Source organism: Choloepus didactylus, chromosome 5 (genome assembly GCF_015220235.1).
Source record: "Choloepus didactylus isolate mChoDid1 chromosome 5, mChoDid1.pri, whole genome shotgun sequence".
Taxonomy (NCBI): Eukaryota; Metazoa; Chordata; class Mammalia; order Pilosa; family Megalonychidae; genus Choloepus; species Choloepus didactylus.
Window position 1 is genome coordinate 44,141,921 of NC_051311.1, and position 18,027 is coordinate 44,159,947.

The window sequence follows — 18,027 nt, forward strand, 5'->3', positions numbered from 1 at the left end:
TTCTTTTTGTGTTCATCTATTATTTTCTGATTTCCCTTTTTTTTTTTTTTTTTTTTTTTTTTTGCTAATGTTTTTCTTAAGCATTTTTGAGCCCATTTAGGAATATTTGTTAAAAATCTTTGTCAGGAATGACCCAGATTTGACACTCTGCATTGATGGTTTCTAATGCTTTAAGCTTTTCCTTTTCCCAGGCCATAACTTCCTGTTTCTTTGTATGTTTTATAATCTTCTGTTGAAACCTGGACATTTTGATATTCCAATATATTATCACTAGAATTTAGACTCTGAAGTGTCTGTTCTTTAAGATTGTATCCAGCTATTATTACAGAGCCTTCCTTGAATGCCAGGAGCTAACAGGAAAAAAAAAAAAAAACAAGAAGAAGAAGGAAAAAAAGAAAACACATGTCCCAGTCTTTTCAGGTTAACCTGTGTAAATAGTATCTTTCAAGGCTTATCTATACAATGGCTTTGAAGAACAGCTCCAGGTCAAAGCCTAGGGTCCTTCCCAATCCTTTCTGCACCTGTGTCTTCTTGGGAAAGCACAAGTGGCCCTAGGAGTTCCCCTATTTGCATAGTTTCAAATGTCTCCTCTTCCCTAGGAAACAGTTTTCTCATATCCCTGACACTGCACTGCATATCCTACAGCCAGCAATACCCCCTCAGACAGCATGATTTTACTGCTCTCCGACTTTCAGTAGAAGAGCTTGGTGAGCCACCTTCTACATGAGGGGAAGTTCTGGGATGGCGAGTCCCTTAGGCCTCCACCAGAAAGACTGGGCCAGACATACATGCACCCAGAACATGCAGGAAGTTTACTCTGCTCCCTCTGGAACTGGGACCAGGAATCCACAATGGAGCATGATCCCACTCTGCACTGAACTCTGGAGGGGTGGGAGAGGGGCCAACCAAGGTGCTACAAGATCCTACTGTTTTAAGTGGCCTTTCTTCATTCAATGCTCACCCTGTTACTAAAATCCTTTAACTATTTCCTGGGGCTTTGAGAAAGATGTTTCTGCCAGTTCTTTCTGTTTGTCCAGTGCTTCTGTGGGGGGCAAAGCCCTGAAGCATTTAATTCTGCCATCTTGATTAGAGTGAGGCTAAAAATTGTCTGTTTGTAAGGGAAAAGGCACAACTGTCTCAGTTTTCATCATAAAGTTCTCAAGTTTTCCTTTTGCTCTGAACTTACATTTGTCTCTTTTACATAGCCTGCCTTTCTTTTTCTTTTATTCCTTGTGGTGTAGCTTATCATTTAATATAATTTCATCTACTTTCCACAATTTTTAAGTGTTTGACTTTTACCATTTCTCTTTTTACTGTATATTGAAAAATATGTCTCTATTACATTGACCCCTCATGAGCACTAGATGAGCTAATACAAGCACAGGTCTGAAACATTACCTGGAACACAGCTACTGGTCAAACCTGTCAGGTATTTTTTTGTCTTTCTCTCTCTCTCTCTCTCTCTTTTTTTTTTTGTATTTTTTTCTATAAGCTCATTTTACTTATTTTTATATATTATTACATATATTAAAAGTATTTTCTTTTAGATTTATAGCAGTTCTTTTTATTAAGACAATTATTACTTTGGCATGTGTTACCTTTTAACACGTTTTTTTTTCAACTATTAATGTCTATGTAATTAAATTTATCCAATGATTATTTTCTCTATGTTTATCACATATGTCCTGTCTTTTAAGGAATCAAATGAAGAGTTTTCAAGTGAATATTGCTTGCAAATAAATGAAATAAACCAGAAAATTTTTAAGAAATATTGAGTAAGATGAACACACTACAGTTTAGAAAAAACAAACAATAAATTTACCCAGCTAAAATAGAAAATAAGCAAAAATATTAAGTAACTAGAAAACAAAAAGAAGATATGGGATATTTTACATATTAGGCATAGTAGGAGAAAAGACAATGAATTAAGCAGAGGAAAGTAAGTTAAAAATAATTTGATAGTAAAATTAAATGTAATTCCAGAAGAGAAATTGAAAGAAACAAGTATCTTGTCCCATTTTAGTCATTAGAACACATCTGTGTTTCGTATATATAGCATCACTGTCAACATTAAACCATGTAAAATATCATATTTTTACTCTCAGTCTACCAGATCCTCATTGCTTCTCAAAAAACCAGAGACACATGTCCAGTTTTATGACTCAGTAAACCTAAATTCAATTTCTACCAATGAAGAAATTAAGGTTTGGGCAAATCCTCTTTAAACTCAATTCTAAGACCACAATAGTAGAGACATCTGTTTTAGAATTTCTAGAATTACAACTAGACTCAGAAAATGTTAACAACAATTATATCACTAATCAAAAGACTTTCACTTTTTTTAAGAGTTCTTGTTATATTTTTTTGTGGCTATTAATCACTAGGGTTGTATGAAAATTGCATTTTAAATTCATTTGAAATATTTTCTGAATTTGGTATGTCATCAGTTCAATAAATATTAATTTGCTTCATTTACTCTGAGTTTTAAGTGATTGTTTATTAAGTTTAATTTTATTTTATAATTATGTAAAACAATTATATGCTTCTAAACTTGTCAATGAAACTAGGTGTATTTAAAGAAGTGTAGCTTCTACCTCTTTATATCTCACTGTCTTTTCTCCCTGCCTATATAGGCAGCCATTCATTATAATTATTTTTGTTTTAATCTTCCACTGTTTCACATGAAAATAATCACATTTTTCTTCAATTTCCTTTTTTACTAAGCAATATGATTTGGAGTGATGTCTATAGCAGTATATAGTGATATTTTTCATTCCTTTTCAAAGCTGCATAGTAATAATTGTTTTGCTGTACATAATTGCTTAATTAATCATATCTTGATAAACATTTGTGTTGCTTCTATTCTTTTGTTATTACAAGTAGTGCCACAGTGAATAGTCTGTGCATGTGACATTTCATTTGCCAGTATATCTTGAGAATAGATTCCATGAAGTGGGGCTGTCTGCTGGATCAAAGACTAAATGCATTTTAATATTGCTAGATACTACCAAAGTCCTCTCTTGAGAGTTTGCAGCATCTTTAAATCCTGTGTTTGCAAATGCCTGTTTGTTTGCCATAGCCTTTTGCAACCAAGTGTTTTGGTCAATTTTTGTATGTTTACTAATCTTGTTGGTGATAATGGACTCAGGGTAGTTTTAATTTGCAATTTGCATTTCTCTTATTGTAAAAAGGTTAGAGATTTTATCTTAAATGTAGTGGTCATTTGGATGATTTTTGAGTGTGTGTGTGCATGTGTGTGTGTGTACTGGTTTTATCTCTTTCCCATTTGGGGAAGGTATTGATTTGTTGACAATTCTATTTCTAGATGCTTTTTCTAAATTAGATATTTTAACACTTTCAGTGACATGTTACAAATAGATGAGACTATTAAATGTGGTTTTTAGTAGAAGGATGAATATATTTATGTTCTTCTGTACAGATATATAGATATGGATACAGATATAGATATGTAGATATAGATATAGATAGATATTTGTATTTTCCAAGTTTTGAAAAGGAAAGGAACAAATGTAAAATAAGTATTATGGTTACTTTTCTTTATTAATGAATATGTTTTCTCCTAACCTTCACTCTTTATTAAATAGAAGATTATATTTCCTATGGAGAAAGAAATTTAAATTATAATTTTCTTTAAATTTGTATATTAAAATTTTCACTTACTTAGAATTCATACATGGAGTCATAGTTAAATTACCGAAAAGGATGGGGAGATGTTTTTCCCACTTGTAAAAATCTAGCCTCCTTGCTTGACAAACTTGTACTTGTGATCCAAAGAGATTACTTAGATTCCCCAGTGCCAATCTGCTTAACAGTTCATTAATTCCTGTATTCATTCAGTTGGTCTCTGTACACACAAAATTGTCAGCCATAGTAATATGCTAGATTATGGGAAAAGAGCAGAACAGAAAAGAAAAATGTATATTTTCTTCTCTCATTTTATTTAAAATCAGGTTGAAAATTTGGGGATCTGAGTATATGAAATCTCATTCCTGGACTCTCATCATAGTACTCTTTCTGTTTGAGATGATCTTCTAAGTGAGGGGGAGAATGGTGACAGCTAGATTCTGTCATATGTGACAACAGTAAGTTCAAAACCAGAAGTCCTATCAGTTACATTAGCATTTTTTTTCTGTAATTTTCAAATTCATTTTATAAGATTTCCTTCAGAAGACCAGGAAGAGCAAGGTGATTTTTGTACCTATGAAATCAATAAGAAATTTATAGAGAGAAGTTAAGTAAAAGTTTCCATTAGATACAGATAAACATTATTTTTAACTTCAATTATGACATTTTGGGGGATAGAACTTTTTTTGTTTTGTTTTGTTTTAAGCTTGGGAATATTTATGGACATATAATGCAAAATATGACACAATGCTGTTTCTTCTTGAAGTTATTCATTAAATTTACTCATAGAGGAAAGAATATCTGATATGACAATCTTGTTCTATTTGTTAATGCATTTCAATGAGTTTTTGACATGTATCCTTCTACAAAAGATACTTTATACTAAATAACTGACTAATGAAAGATGGTATGCTGTTGAAAAGGAATTTATTATTTTTTGTGGGGTGGTAAATCAGACTGCTTAAGGCATTCTAATAATAATTGTCTACCCTTTCTAAGAGTTCTTTCTTTTTCATCAAAAATATTTTCTGTTGTGTGGATTGGGGGATACTTTCTTGGGAGAAATATGAGTGAACTGAACATTTTTCTTAAAAAAATCTGAGTTAAAAACTAATTTATGTAAGCTTATATGTTTAATATCATACTCATTTAATTTCTATGCTTTCCAAATATATACTGTATACCATAATTTTCCCCTTTGTTATATCTAGCATTAGATTTAGTGAAAAGAGGGGAAAACAGACACAGCTGTAGATTTTAATTTGAAAAAACCTAATGTGAAGGATTTTAACAAAAATGAATTTTTCCCTAACTTCTATCATATAAATTTTTTTAAATGTAATCTTTTGATGTAGGTCTAGTTTTTCTTCTCTCTCTCCTCTTAGTCTTTCTCCCCTCTTCCTTCTTCCTTTCTTCAAGGGACCCTCATCTCTTATTATATTCAAATATCTTCCAAATATATCCCTGGAGCTAATATGTGTGCATGTGTGTGTTCTAGATGTATGTTTTTACCTTCCTAACAGATTTTCCTGAGTGGATGTGACTCAGAAATTTCAAACACAACATATAATATACTGAAAGTATAACTTTTCTGTCAAACCTTTCCTCCTACTTAATTTCTATCTCAGTTATTTACCTGGTCAATCAACGTAAAACTTTGTGACTCTCCTTCCCTCTCATATACCTTCATAATTAGTTAATCCACTCCTCTAACTTGTTTTTTAAATCTTGGTTATTATTATCAATATTGTTTAATAAATATTAATTATTATTATGATGTTTATTACTGCTGTAATAATAATGAGGTCGTTTGCTTCTAACCTGCTATTGAACCCATTTCCCTTCCAAATTAAAAGTCTAGCCATGTTATTCTTCTGTGCACAAATCTTGTGACTTTCCATTGAATAAAAAAATGAAGGACTAGCTCTTCTTAACAATATTCAGGAATTCTCATAACCTAATCTCAGTCCAATCTCAGTCTTGGCCTCATACGCACCTTATATACTAACATTCCTGGGTATGATTGTACCCTTGCAGATGTGGCTTTTCATACATTCTTTCACCTGTGCCAGTGACTTCCCATCATCAATCACTTAATCATGCTTCCTCCTTTGAGATGAAGTTATATTGCTAAAGCTTCTATGAAGACATCTAAACAGTTGTCTCCATTTTCTAGACAGAACTACTACATGGTTACAGCGACTTTTCAAACTTACATACATAAAACAATTATCATACTTTAACCTACTTATTTATCTGTTCCCTGCCCCCCACCTAAAGTGTAAGAACTTTGAATGCTGGAACATTTTTACATCCCAAGCATAGTCCTAATGTAAAAGCAGTTAGTGACTACGTATTTCCTTTGTAAAGAAAGCCAGGTTGAATGCAAACACTTATTCCATTTCTGCCTCCAATCACTCAACTGTGTCTAAGTTTCAGGTTCTTTGGGCCTCAGTTTTTGTAACTGTTAAATAAGATTTGATTAGATGCACGTGAACATTCCTCCAAAAATAAAAATGTAGCTAATTTTTCTCAGTTCCTTTGATCTTTCATAATATTTTTTGTTCATCCTATGAAGAAAGATATTTAAAATCACATTTGAAGAGTAGACACATGGTATTAGTGGTTATTAACATGTCTATTTGGATACACAAATAAGATATCAACATAATTATTTGACTTTTGGTCCTTTCTCATTAAAAGACACTGGGAAGAACAATACATGATCTAAGTATCTATGAATTTATTTAAAGTAAAATTGAAGTAAAAGAAAATTGTAAAGCTTTTTAATGGAATCTAGGACAGACCTCATGGCAATATTTTAAATATATTGATTCTCAGGGAGCCAGATTTATTTCTAAATACTTTATTACTCTTTTCAGTATAGCAATGGAATAACAACTAATTGGTTGGATCTATTACAGTCTATATGCTCCAGAAATTGTTAAGAAATAGAGGCAGAGCAATATTATATCTTTTACAAGATCAAGGCTTTCAGCACATAGTTACATAGCACAAGGCAACACATAGGAAAAGTTTTTCCTTGATAACATCACAAATATATACATCATATACAATGAGGTATATGAGCATATTTCATTCATTTTTAAAAATAAACATTTTCAAATGAGATGCAAAATAATTTTAAAATATGTATTTGAAGGACCATATTTATGTTGATACTATTTTGTACGAATACTGCTTCCCTTAAAGACAAATTTTTTTAAATTCAATTTTATTGAGATACATTCACATACCATGTAGTCATACGAAGCATACAATAGGTTACTCAAAGTCACCAAATTAATTTTTAAACATTTTCATTACCACACACACAAAAGTAATAGGAATAAAAATTAAAGTGAAAAAGAACAATGAAAGTAAAAAAGAACACTGGGTGCCTTTTTTTGTTTTTTTTTTTTTTTTGCCCCCATTTTTCTACTCATCCATCCATACACTGGACAAAGGGGAATGTGATCCACATGGCTTTACCAATCACATTGTCACCCCTCATAAGCTACATTGTTATGCAATCATCTTCAAGATTCAAGGGTTCTGGGTTGTAGTTTGATAGTTTCAGGTATTTACTACTAGCTATTCCAATTCATTAGAACCTCAAAAGGGTTGTCTATATTGCATGTAAGAGTGCCCACCAGAGTGACCTCTCGGCTCCGTTTGGAATCTCTTAGCCACTGAAACTTATTTCATTTCATTTCACATCCCCCTTTTGGTCAAGAAGATGTTCTCCATCCCACGATGCCGGGTCTACATTCCTCCCCGGGAGTCACACTCCACGTTGCCAGGGAGATTCACTCCCCTGGGTGTCAGATCCCACATAGAGGGGAGATCAATGCTTTCACCTGCCAAGTTGGCTTAGCTAGAGAGAGAGGGCCACATCTGAGCAACAAAGAGGCATTCAGGAGGAAACACTTAGGCACAATTATAAGCAGACCTAGCCTCTCCTTTGCAGTAACAGTCTTCCCAAGGGCAAGTGCAGTGATAGAGGGCTCAGCCCATCGAACCACCAGTCCCCAATGTCTGTGAGCACATCAGAAACCATCAAGGTGGGGAAGGCCAACACCCTTGCATTCTCCCCCAGCTCCTCAGGGGGGCTCTGCATATTTTTTTCATTTTTTTTTTTAAATTAACTATAATTATACAAAAAAAAAAATTTTAAAAACTTACAATAAAAAAAGTTTCAAACAAACCAAAAGAAGGGAATAAGAACAAGACTTATAACGTAATATAACTACTTTACTTCCAATATATTCCTACTCTATCCTAAGAAAGTAACCTAATGTAGTAACATTTCTGTGAACTTGTTCCTACCATACCCACCGGAAATTAACAAACCTTAGTCATTCCTGGGCATCCCTAGAACATTAAATTTACCCACAATAGCTTATCTGTTCTTATTGGGTTATCATACCCCCTTCACTACTTGCTCTCTATAGCCAGTTCCCCTACATTCTACATTATAAACCATTTATTTTACATTTTTCAATGTTCACATTAGTGGTAGCATATAATTTTTCTCTTTTTGTGCCTGGCTTATTTCACTCAGGATTATGTCTTCAAGGCACATCCACATTATCATATGTTTCACGGCATCTTTCCTTCTTACTGCCTTGTAGTATTCAATCATGTGTATATACCACATTTTATTTATCCACTCCTCTGTTGAAAGACATTTGCATTGTTTCTATCTCTTGGCAATTGTGAATAATACTGCTATTAACATTGGTGTGCAGTTATCTGTTTGTGTCACTGCTTTCAGACCTTCCAGGTATATACTGAGACGTGCAATCGCTGGATCAAAGGGTAACTCTATATCTAGTTTTCTAAGGAACCGCCAGGCTGTCTTCCAGAGTGGCTGAACCATTATACAGTCCCACCAACAATGAATAAGAGTTCCAATTTCTCCACATCCCCTCCAGCATTTGTAGTTTCCTGTTTGTTTAATGGTAGCCATTCTAGTTGGTGTGAGATGTTATCTCATTGTTGTCTTAATTTGCATTTCTCTAATAGCTAGTGAAGCTGAACATTTTTTCATGTGTTTCTTGGCCATTTGTATTTCCCCTGCAGAGAGCTGTCTCTTCATATCTTTTGCCCATTTTAAAATTGAGCTGTCTGTACTATTGTCATTGAGTTGTAAGATTTCTTTATATATACAAGATATCAGTTTTTTGTCACATACATGGTTTCCAAAAATTTTTCCCATTGAGTTGGCTGCCTCTTCACCTTTTTAACAAATTCCTTTGAGGTACAGAAACGTCTAAGCTTGAGGAGTTCTCATTTATCTATTTTTTCCTTTGTTGCTTGTGCTTTGGGTGTAAGGTCTAGGAAGTGACTTCCTAATACAAGGTCTTGAAGATGTCTCCCTACATTATCTTCTAGGAGTCTTATGGTACTGTCTTTTGATCCACTTTGAGTTAATTTTTGTGTAGGGTGTGAGGTAGGGGTCCTCTTTCATTCTTTTGGATATGGATATCCAACTCTCACAGCCCCATTTGTTGAAAAGACTGTTATGTCTCAGTTCAGTAGCTTTGGGGCCTTATCAGAGATCAGTCAGCCATAGATATGGGAGTCTATCTCCGAATTCTCAATTTGATTCCATTGATCAATATGTCTATCTTTGTGCCAGTACCATGCTGTTTTGTCTACTGTGGCTTTATAAGCTTCCAATTCAGGGAGTGTAAGTCCTCCCACTTCATTTTTCTTTGTTTAGAGTGTCTTTAGCAATTCAAGACAACTTCCCTTTCCAAATAAATTTGATAACTAGCTTCTCCAAGTCTGCAAATTAGGTTGTTGGAATTTTGATTGGGATTGCATGGAATTTGTAGATGAGTTTGGGTAGAATTGACATCTTAATGACATTTAGCCTTCCTATCCATGAACATGGAATATTTTTCCATCTTTTAAAGTCCCTTTCTATTTCTTTTAGTAGAGTTATATAGTTTTCTTTGTATAGGTCTTTTATATCTTTGGTTAAGTTTATTCCTAGGTACTTGATTTTTTTAGTTGCTATTGAAAATGGTATCATTTCTTGAATGTCTCTTCACTTCGTTCATTTCTAGCATATAGAAACATTACTGACTTATGTGCATTAATCTTGTATCCTGTTAACTTTGCTAAATTTGTTTATTAGCTCTAGTAGCTGTATCATCGATTTCTCAGGGTTGTCCTGATAGAAGATCATATCATCTGCAAATAATGACAGTTTTACTTCTTCCTTTCCGGTTAGGATGCCTTTTATTTCTTTGTCTTTCTGGATCTTCCTGGTTAGCACTTCTAGCACAATTCAACACAATGTTGAATAACAGTGGTGACAGCAGGCATCCTTGTCTCATTCCTGATCTTAGAGGGAAGGCTTTCAGTCTCTTACCATTGAGTACTATGCTGGCTGTGGGTTTTTCATATATGCTCTTTATCATATTGAGGAATTTTCCTTCAATTCCTACCTTTTGAAGGGTTTTTATCAAACAGATGTTGGATTTTGTCGAATGCCTTTTCAGCATTTATTGATGTGATCATTTGATTTTTTATCTTTTGATTTGTTAATGTGGTTTAATACATTGACTGATTTTCTTATGTTGAACCATCCTTGCATGCCTGGAATGAACCCCACTTGGTCATGATGTATGGTTTTTTTTTAATGTGTGTTTGGATTCGATTTGCAAGTATTTTGTTGAGAATTTCTGCATCTATATTCATTAGGGAGATCAGGCAGTAGTTTTCCTTTTTTGTAGCATCTTTGCCTGGTTTTGGTATTAGATTGATGTTAGCTTCATAAAATGTGTTAGGTAGTATTCCATTTTGTTCAATGTTTTGAAAGTTTAAGTAAGACTGGTGTCAGTTCTTTCCAGAAAGTTTGATAGAATTCCCATGTGAAGCCATCTGGCCCTGGGCATTTATTTGTGGAAAGTTTTTTGATGACTGATTGGATCTCTCACTTTCAATTTCTTTGTGTCCCTGTGTCTAAGATGAGTCTCTTGTATGCACCATATTGATGGTTCTTAGTTTTTATCCATTCTGCCAATCTATATCTTTTAATTGTGGAGTTTAATCCATTTACATTCAATGTTATTACTGTGAAGGCATTTCTTGAATCAGCCATCCTATCCTTTGGTTTGTGTTTGTCAGATATATTTTTTCCCTCTCTCTCTTAATGTCCTTTAATGTACCCATACTGACTCTCTTTAGTACTGAAACTTTCTCCATCTCTCTCTCTCTCTCCTTTCTTTGTTTCTCTGTTGATAGGGCTCCTTGTAGTATCTCAAGTAGGGCAGGTCTCTTGTTAGCAAATTCTCTCAGCATTTGTTTGTCTGTGAAAAATTTAAGCTCTCCCTCAAATTTGAAGGAGAGCTTTGCTGGATAAAGAATTCTTGGTTGGCAATTTTTCTCTCTCAGAGTTTTAAATATGTCATGCCACTGCCTTCTCTCCTCCATGGTGGTTGCTGAGTAGTTACTACTTAGTCTTATGCTGTTTCCTTTGTAAGTGGTGAATTGCTTTTCTCTTGCTGCTTTCAGAACTTGCTCCTTCTCTTCCGTATTTGACAGTCTGATCAGAATATGTCTCAGAGTGGGTTTTTTTGGATTTATTTTATTTGGAGTTTGCTGGGCATTTATGATTTGTGTATTTATGTTGTTTAGAAGATTTGGAAAGTGTTCTCCAACAATTTCTTTAAATACTCTTCCTAGACCTTTACCATTCTCTTCCCCTTCAGGAACACCAATGAGTTTTATATTTGGATGTTTTATATAATCTTTCATATTGCTGAGGTCCATTTTGGTTTTTTTTTTTCTGCATTCTTTCTTTTGTTCTTTTATTTTCTGTTCTGTCATACTTGAGGTCACTGATTCACTATTCACCTCCCTCTAGTCTTGTACTGTGAGTATCCAGAGTCTTTTTAATTTCGTCAAGAGTTTCTTTTATTTCCATGAGATCACCTATTTTTTTAATTTCCTCTTGCAATTTCTTCTTTATGCTCTCTTCATGTCCTTTACATCCTGTGCCATGCTCTCATTCTTTGTCTTTAGTTCTTTGATTAATTTCTTCAAGTACTGTGTCTCCTCTGGTCTTTTGGTTAGGATGTTTGGATTTGGGTTACCCATATAGTCTGATTTGTTCATAGGCTTTAAAATTTTCTGTTGTGTTTAGCTTCTTGGCCTTTGCTTAACTTGATAGGGTTCTTTTTGCATATGTAGAATTTTTCAAACACTTATCTCTAATTTGTCAGATCTACAGCTTGGTGGCATACACTTTCTCTAACTAACCAGCTTCTGGTGTCTGTGAGCCACCTATTCCCCTCAAGCCAGTTCTCCCCAACTTTGTCTTGTGGTGAGTGGGAGTCTGAATCTTGTGGGGGTCCAGTTGGCACATGAGGTTTGTGTGTATAGTTGGTGATGCCCACCCTGAATGTGGGGCTTGTGCCTGAGCAGTTAGGGAAGGAGGACAACTTTAATATTTAAAACTCCCAGGTGTTCTTGGAGATTTAAGCTGTTGCATGAGTCTAAACCTTCAGATCAGTCTCACCACAGTTTGTCTCTGCTGCTAACCCATAAGTCCTTGGTATTGGCATATGGCCCTTGGGACTTCTGAGTGAGTTCCTCTTCCAAGCCATGCCCTCCTAGGGCCTCTGCTGAGGAAGGCAGCTATGTCACAAGTTAGCACTGTCCCCCAAGGGAAGTTCTGGGCTGCAGGGCCATGTAGGGGCATTCCCAGACTGCTGAAAAGATGGCTATATGGAGTGTATTAATTTCCCCCTTTTTGCACAGTTCCACCTTCCCAGCTCTGGGACAATTAGCTTTGGGTATGTAGAAGGCTATTGTCTATGCCAGATATGGGGGTGTGTGTGCATGTTGCTGGAAACACTTCCTGTTGCACTGGGATTTTTGGCACAGCTCTGGCCTATATGGCACTGGTGCTAGGCAGGAGTTTTCCCAACCTGCTGGGAAGATGACTGTAAGAGGCATGGTTATTTTCACCTTTGGCTACCCTCTGCCTTCCTCACTCTGAGAAAATTAGCAGCGGGTGGGCAAAAGGCTATTGTCCTTGCCAGACACCAGATGCTGGTTAGTTAGAGAAAGTGTATGCCACCAAGCTGTAGATCTGACAAATTAGAGATAAGTGTTTGAATAATTCTACATATGCAAAAAGAACCCTATCAAGTTAAGCAAAGGCCAAGAGGCTAAAAACAACAGAAAATTTTAAAGCCTATGAACAAACCAGACAATATGGATAACCCAAATCCAAACACCCTAATCAAAAGATCAGAGGAGACACAGTACTTGAAGAAATTAATCAAAGAACTAAAGACAAAGAATGAGAGCATGGCACAGGATATAAAGGACATGAAGAGAGCATAAAGAAGAAATTGCAAGAGGAAATTAAAAAAAAATAGGTGATCTCATGGAAATAAAAGAAACTGACTCCAAAAGCCAACCCACAGCTTCCCCAGGCTGCAGCATGGCTGCTGGTTGTTCAAGAAGCTTTCTTACTCATTTCAGAATGCAGACTCCCAGTTTCACCATGGACGTGGTCCCTGTGGCTTTAACATACCTTGTCCAGCTGATGCATCACTGGAACTGGTGTTCTGGGTCACTTTCTGTCTTTTGTCTAGTATTTTTCATGGAGACTTTTTTTGTCCTGTTTCTCCTAAACACCATCTTCCAGAAGCCCAAGACAAAAATTTTTATGCTCTTTTTTTTTCTTATTAGAGAACTTGTAGGTTACAGAATAATCATGCATAAAATACAGGATTCCCATATATCATTCTGTTATTAACACCTGGCATTGGTGTGATACATTTGTTACAATTGATGAAAGCACATTTTTATTATTATACTATTAACTATAGTCCATGGTTTAACTTAGTTTTCACTGTTTGTATTGTGCAGAATCATGGATTTGTTTTATTTAATTTTTATTCTAGTACCGTGCATACAATCTAGTATTTCCTTTCTTAACTACATTCAGATATATATATTTCAGTGCTGCTAATTACATTCACAATGATATGCTACCATCACCACTATCCATTACAAAAACATTTCCATTATTTCAAATAGAAACTCTGTACATTTTAAGCTTTAAATTCCTATTCCCCACAACCACCCCATCCACTGGTAACCTATATTCTGACTCTATGAGTTTATTTATTCTAATTTCATGTCAGTGAGATCATACAATATATGCTCTTTTGTGTCTGGTTTACTTGATTCAAAATTATGTATTCAAAGTTTATTCATGAGATCCCATATATCAGAAATCCATATCTTTTAATGGATGAATAGTATTCCATCGTGTTTGTATACCATATGTTGTATATCCATTCATTGGTTGATGGATACTTGGGTTGCTTCCACTTTTTAACAATTGTGAATAATGCCACTATAAACATTGGTGTGCAAATATCTGTGAATCCCTGCTTTCAATTCTCAGTATATACCTAGTAGTGGAATTGCCAGATCATATGGTAATTCTATACTTTCCTTCCTGAGGAACTGCCAAACTGTCTTCCACAGCGGCTGCACCATTTTATGTGGAAAGCCGCCTCCCGAATCGGGCCTAGCGTATGCGCTGCAGCCTGCTCTAGAGTTACCCCCGCCCATCGAGTGAGCCAAGATGGCGCCTGCATCCTGTTTCCGCATAGTGACGTATGTATCCGCCACCCGCTCCTACCAATCGAAATCCTGTATACGCGATACTAGCCTAGAAGCTTATTGGTTGTTAATTGTGTATAAAAGGTCTTACCCGGACGGGGTAGGGTGAGACAGCCCACAAGGAGCCGTGCCTGACGGCCACATCGAGGCTGCTCTCCCACGAGGCGCCGTGCCCCGTGTGGGAACCAGTAACACAGAATGTTCATCTAGCTGTAGTAAAGGGCTTGCTTTCACAACTGCCGTGTGGTTCGAGTCGTGATTCATGACCAGGTTAGTTCGCGCAGTCTGCATCTCTCTCTCTCCTTCCCTGTTTCCCCTCGCCGGCCGGGAACCGGGGACCGAGCGGGGCAGCGCCGGACAAGTGGTGTCCCGTACAGGGAACCTCCTCCTCCTGCCTCGCTCTCGACGGTCCCTCTGTGAGGAGAGCAGCACTGCGCGTCGAGCTTACGGCGGACTTCCCGCGCCTGATCAACGCGAGAAGGTGAGTGCGTCTTATTACATGATAGTTAGGGCCCGTGGGTTTTCAGGTGACCCCGGGGGACTCGGAAGAGCTCTCCGAGTGACTGAAGTATAGTGCCGACTGCAATCATGGGGCAGTCCGGAAGTTCACCTCTCTTAGCTCCCTTAAAGAACCTTTTGAAACAACGGGGTATCTCGGTCAGGAAAAGCTCCCTTCAGCGTTTTCTTGATGATGTTGATACTTTTGCCCCTTGGTTTGCCTGCACCGGCAGCCTTAGCCTACCCTCTTGGATGAAGCTCGGTCGCGACATAGACCGAGCGCGCCAGACGGGCGTGTGTATGGACCCGATTCTAGTACCCATATGGGAGACCGTCCGTGCGGTCCTTGAACTAGAATCGGCTACCGGCCTAAGCCCGTCCTCTGTCTTGCAAGAAGCACGGTGCGCGCTCCAAGAAACCCAGTCAGTTTCGTCAGCGGACGGCTCCTGTAAGGGCAAACCGCCGGAGTCCAGTGACTCTGACTCAGAGTCAGATAGCGATACTGACGAGAAGGCGGAAGCATCCCCGCTAATTGAGTGGGAGGAGCCTCCCGCCACACCCGTGCGGCCTTCCGCCCCGCCAATGTCTACCGCTGCACCCCCAGGGACACCCCAGCTCCCAACTGACGCCTTGGGCGGTCCCACCAAAGGACCTTGCCGAGAGCTCCCTCTAGTGGCCATGCCCAGTAAATGTAATTATCCTTTGCTGCCAGACCCGGAAACCCCGATGGGTCGGTCAGGGGAGGGGCAACCTTTGCCGTACCCCCCGCCCGAGTATACAGGCCCTCAGGACCCTTTGCCATTAGGTAGTGGTGGGAGACATTTCTGGAGATGGAACCCTTTCACAACATTTAGACCTTTTGGCATGCTGGGTGGCTACCAGCCACTTGAGCCGCAGCCAGTCTCAGAAATGTACCCGGTTATTATCAATCCCCAAGGTGGCAATCGGCACGAATCGTATGATTACAAACTATTGAGGGAATTGAGGCAGGCCGTCCATCAGTATGGCCCCAATGCCCCTTATACCTTGAACATGATCGAGAACCTCTCTGCTCTAAATCATACACCCGCAGATATTTTTCAGCTAGCCCGTGCTTGCTTGCCGTCAGGCCGATTCATAGATTGGAAAGCATGGTTTGAGGAGTTAGCTGAAGAGCAGGCCGCAAGGAATGCGGCGGGGAGACGTGGCGGGTGGAATGCTGACATGCTGTTGGGGAGAGGCGCCCATGCCCAGAACCAAACGGGTTTCCCACAAGAGGTCTATGCCCAGATCTTCCGCTGTTTTGTGGGTGCCTGGAAAAAGCTAACAGGTGAGGGAGAGGCTCAGGCCTCACTCAGCAATATACACCAAGGCCCCACAGAACCATTTGCGGATTTTGTAGCCAGGATGCAAACCGCAGCTGAGAGAATCTTCTCAGATCCAGGAGTAGCAGAGACTGTGGTTAAGCAAATGATTTTTGAGCAGTGCAACAAGGAGTGCAAAGTTATCCTGGCACAAAACAGAGCAAAAAATTTGACAGAGTGGGTCAGGCTCTGTAGAGATGCTGGCAGCCCTTTAACTAATGCAGGTCTAGCTGCCATGCTAGCCAGCTCCCTACAGGTGGCTACAAAAAGCCCGAGAACCTTAGGGGCAAAGTCTAACGGGTGCTATGGCTGTGGCCAATCAGGGCACTTTAAGAGAGATTGTCCCAATAGACGTCAACCCCCTGCCACTCAACGGTTTGGCGAACCAGGTGCAGCAACCAGGCCGTGTGGCCGTTGCCACAAAGGCCCCCACCGCGCAGAAGACTGTAAATCGGTTTTCGATGCGCAGGGTAGACGCCTCTCTGGCCGCCCCGAGCAGATTCCAAAAAACGGGAAGAGGGGGTCCGCCCTTTCGACGGACCCCCTTGCATGCCATTCGACAACACAGGATCCGATCAAATTCGTGCGTCCCCCGGCTCAGCAGGACTGGACCTCTGTGCCACCTCCAGACTCGTACTAACCCCCTCCATGGGTGTCCAGTTAGTAGGGACCTCCTTCAAGGGGCCCTTACCGGCTGGTACTGTAGGGCTCATATTGGGAAGAGCATCCACGGCCCTGAAAGGATTAACAGTTATACCAGGACTTGTAGATTCAGATTTCACAGGCCGTGCCCAAGTTATGGTTCAATCTCAGCGGGGCACCTTAGTCATTGCAGAAGGTGATAAGCTGGCACAGCTCCTGCTCTTACCCAGCTTACATGCAGTCTTTCCAAGCAGAATCAGACAGAGAGGGGAAAAAGGGTTCGGATCCAGTGGAGCGATTTTTGAGGGACTCCATATGTCCCTGGAGTCTCGACCTATGCTAACCATTAAGGTGCAAGGCAGATCTTTCTTGGGCCTGCTCGATACAGGGGCCGATCGGTCTATCATAAGACAACAAGAATGGCCCCCCACCTGGCCAACGAGCAGGGCGGAAGAGCCCATTAGAGGAATAGGCCAAATTTCAGCGCCCATGCTCAGTGCAGCTGCCCTTCATTGGGCCGATGAAGAAGGACACCAAGGCAGTTTCCAGCCTTATGTATTAGCCCTGCCTGTGTCTTTGTGGGGAAGAGACATTCTGACCCAAATGGACGTTACTTTAATTAGCGGCTACTCCCCAACCTCTAAGCGACTGCTAAAAGAAATGGGGTATACCCCCGGCAAGGGTTTAGGAGCTTCACTGCACGGACGTGCGGAGCCTATACAAGCTGCCCCCAAGTCTGACAGACGAGGCTTGGGTTTTTCATAGGGGCCACTGAGGAGAGATTCCCACCCACACCTATAAAACTAAAATGGAAAACCGAGGCTCCGGTGTGGGTGCCTCAGTGGCCCTTGCCACAGGAAAAACTTGCAGCGTTGCACGCCCTAGTATCAGAACAACTAGAAAAGGGCCATATCGCCCCTTCCACGTCACCGTGGAACACCCCTATATTCGTAATAAAAAAGAAATCTGGTAAATGGAGACTGCTACATGATCTAAGAGCTATTAACGATTGCATGGAGCCTTTAGGGCCCGTTCAGATGGGACTGCCCCTCCTCTCGGCATTACCGGAGCACTGGTCGATTTTCATCATAGATCTGAAAGATTGCTTCTTTTCTATTCCGCTCCACCCTGAAGACACTCCTAAGTTTGCCTTTACTGTGCCCTCTAGTAATCAAGAGGAGCCCTGTCAACGCTTTGAATGGACAGTCCTGCCCCAAGGCATGGCTAATAGTCC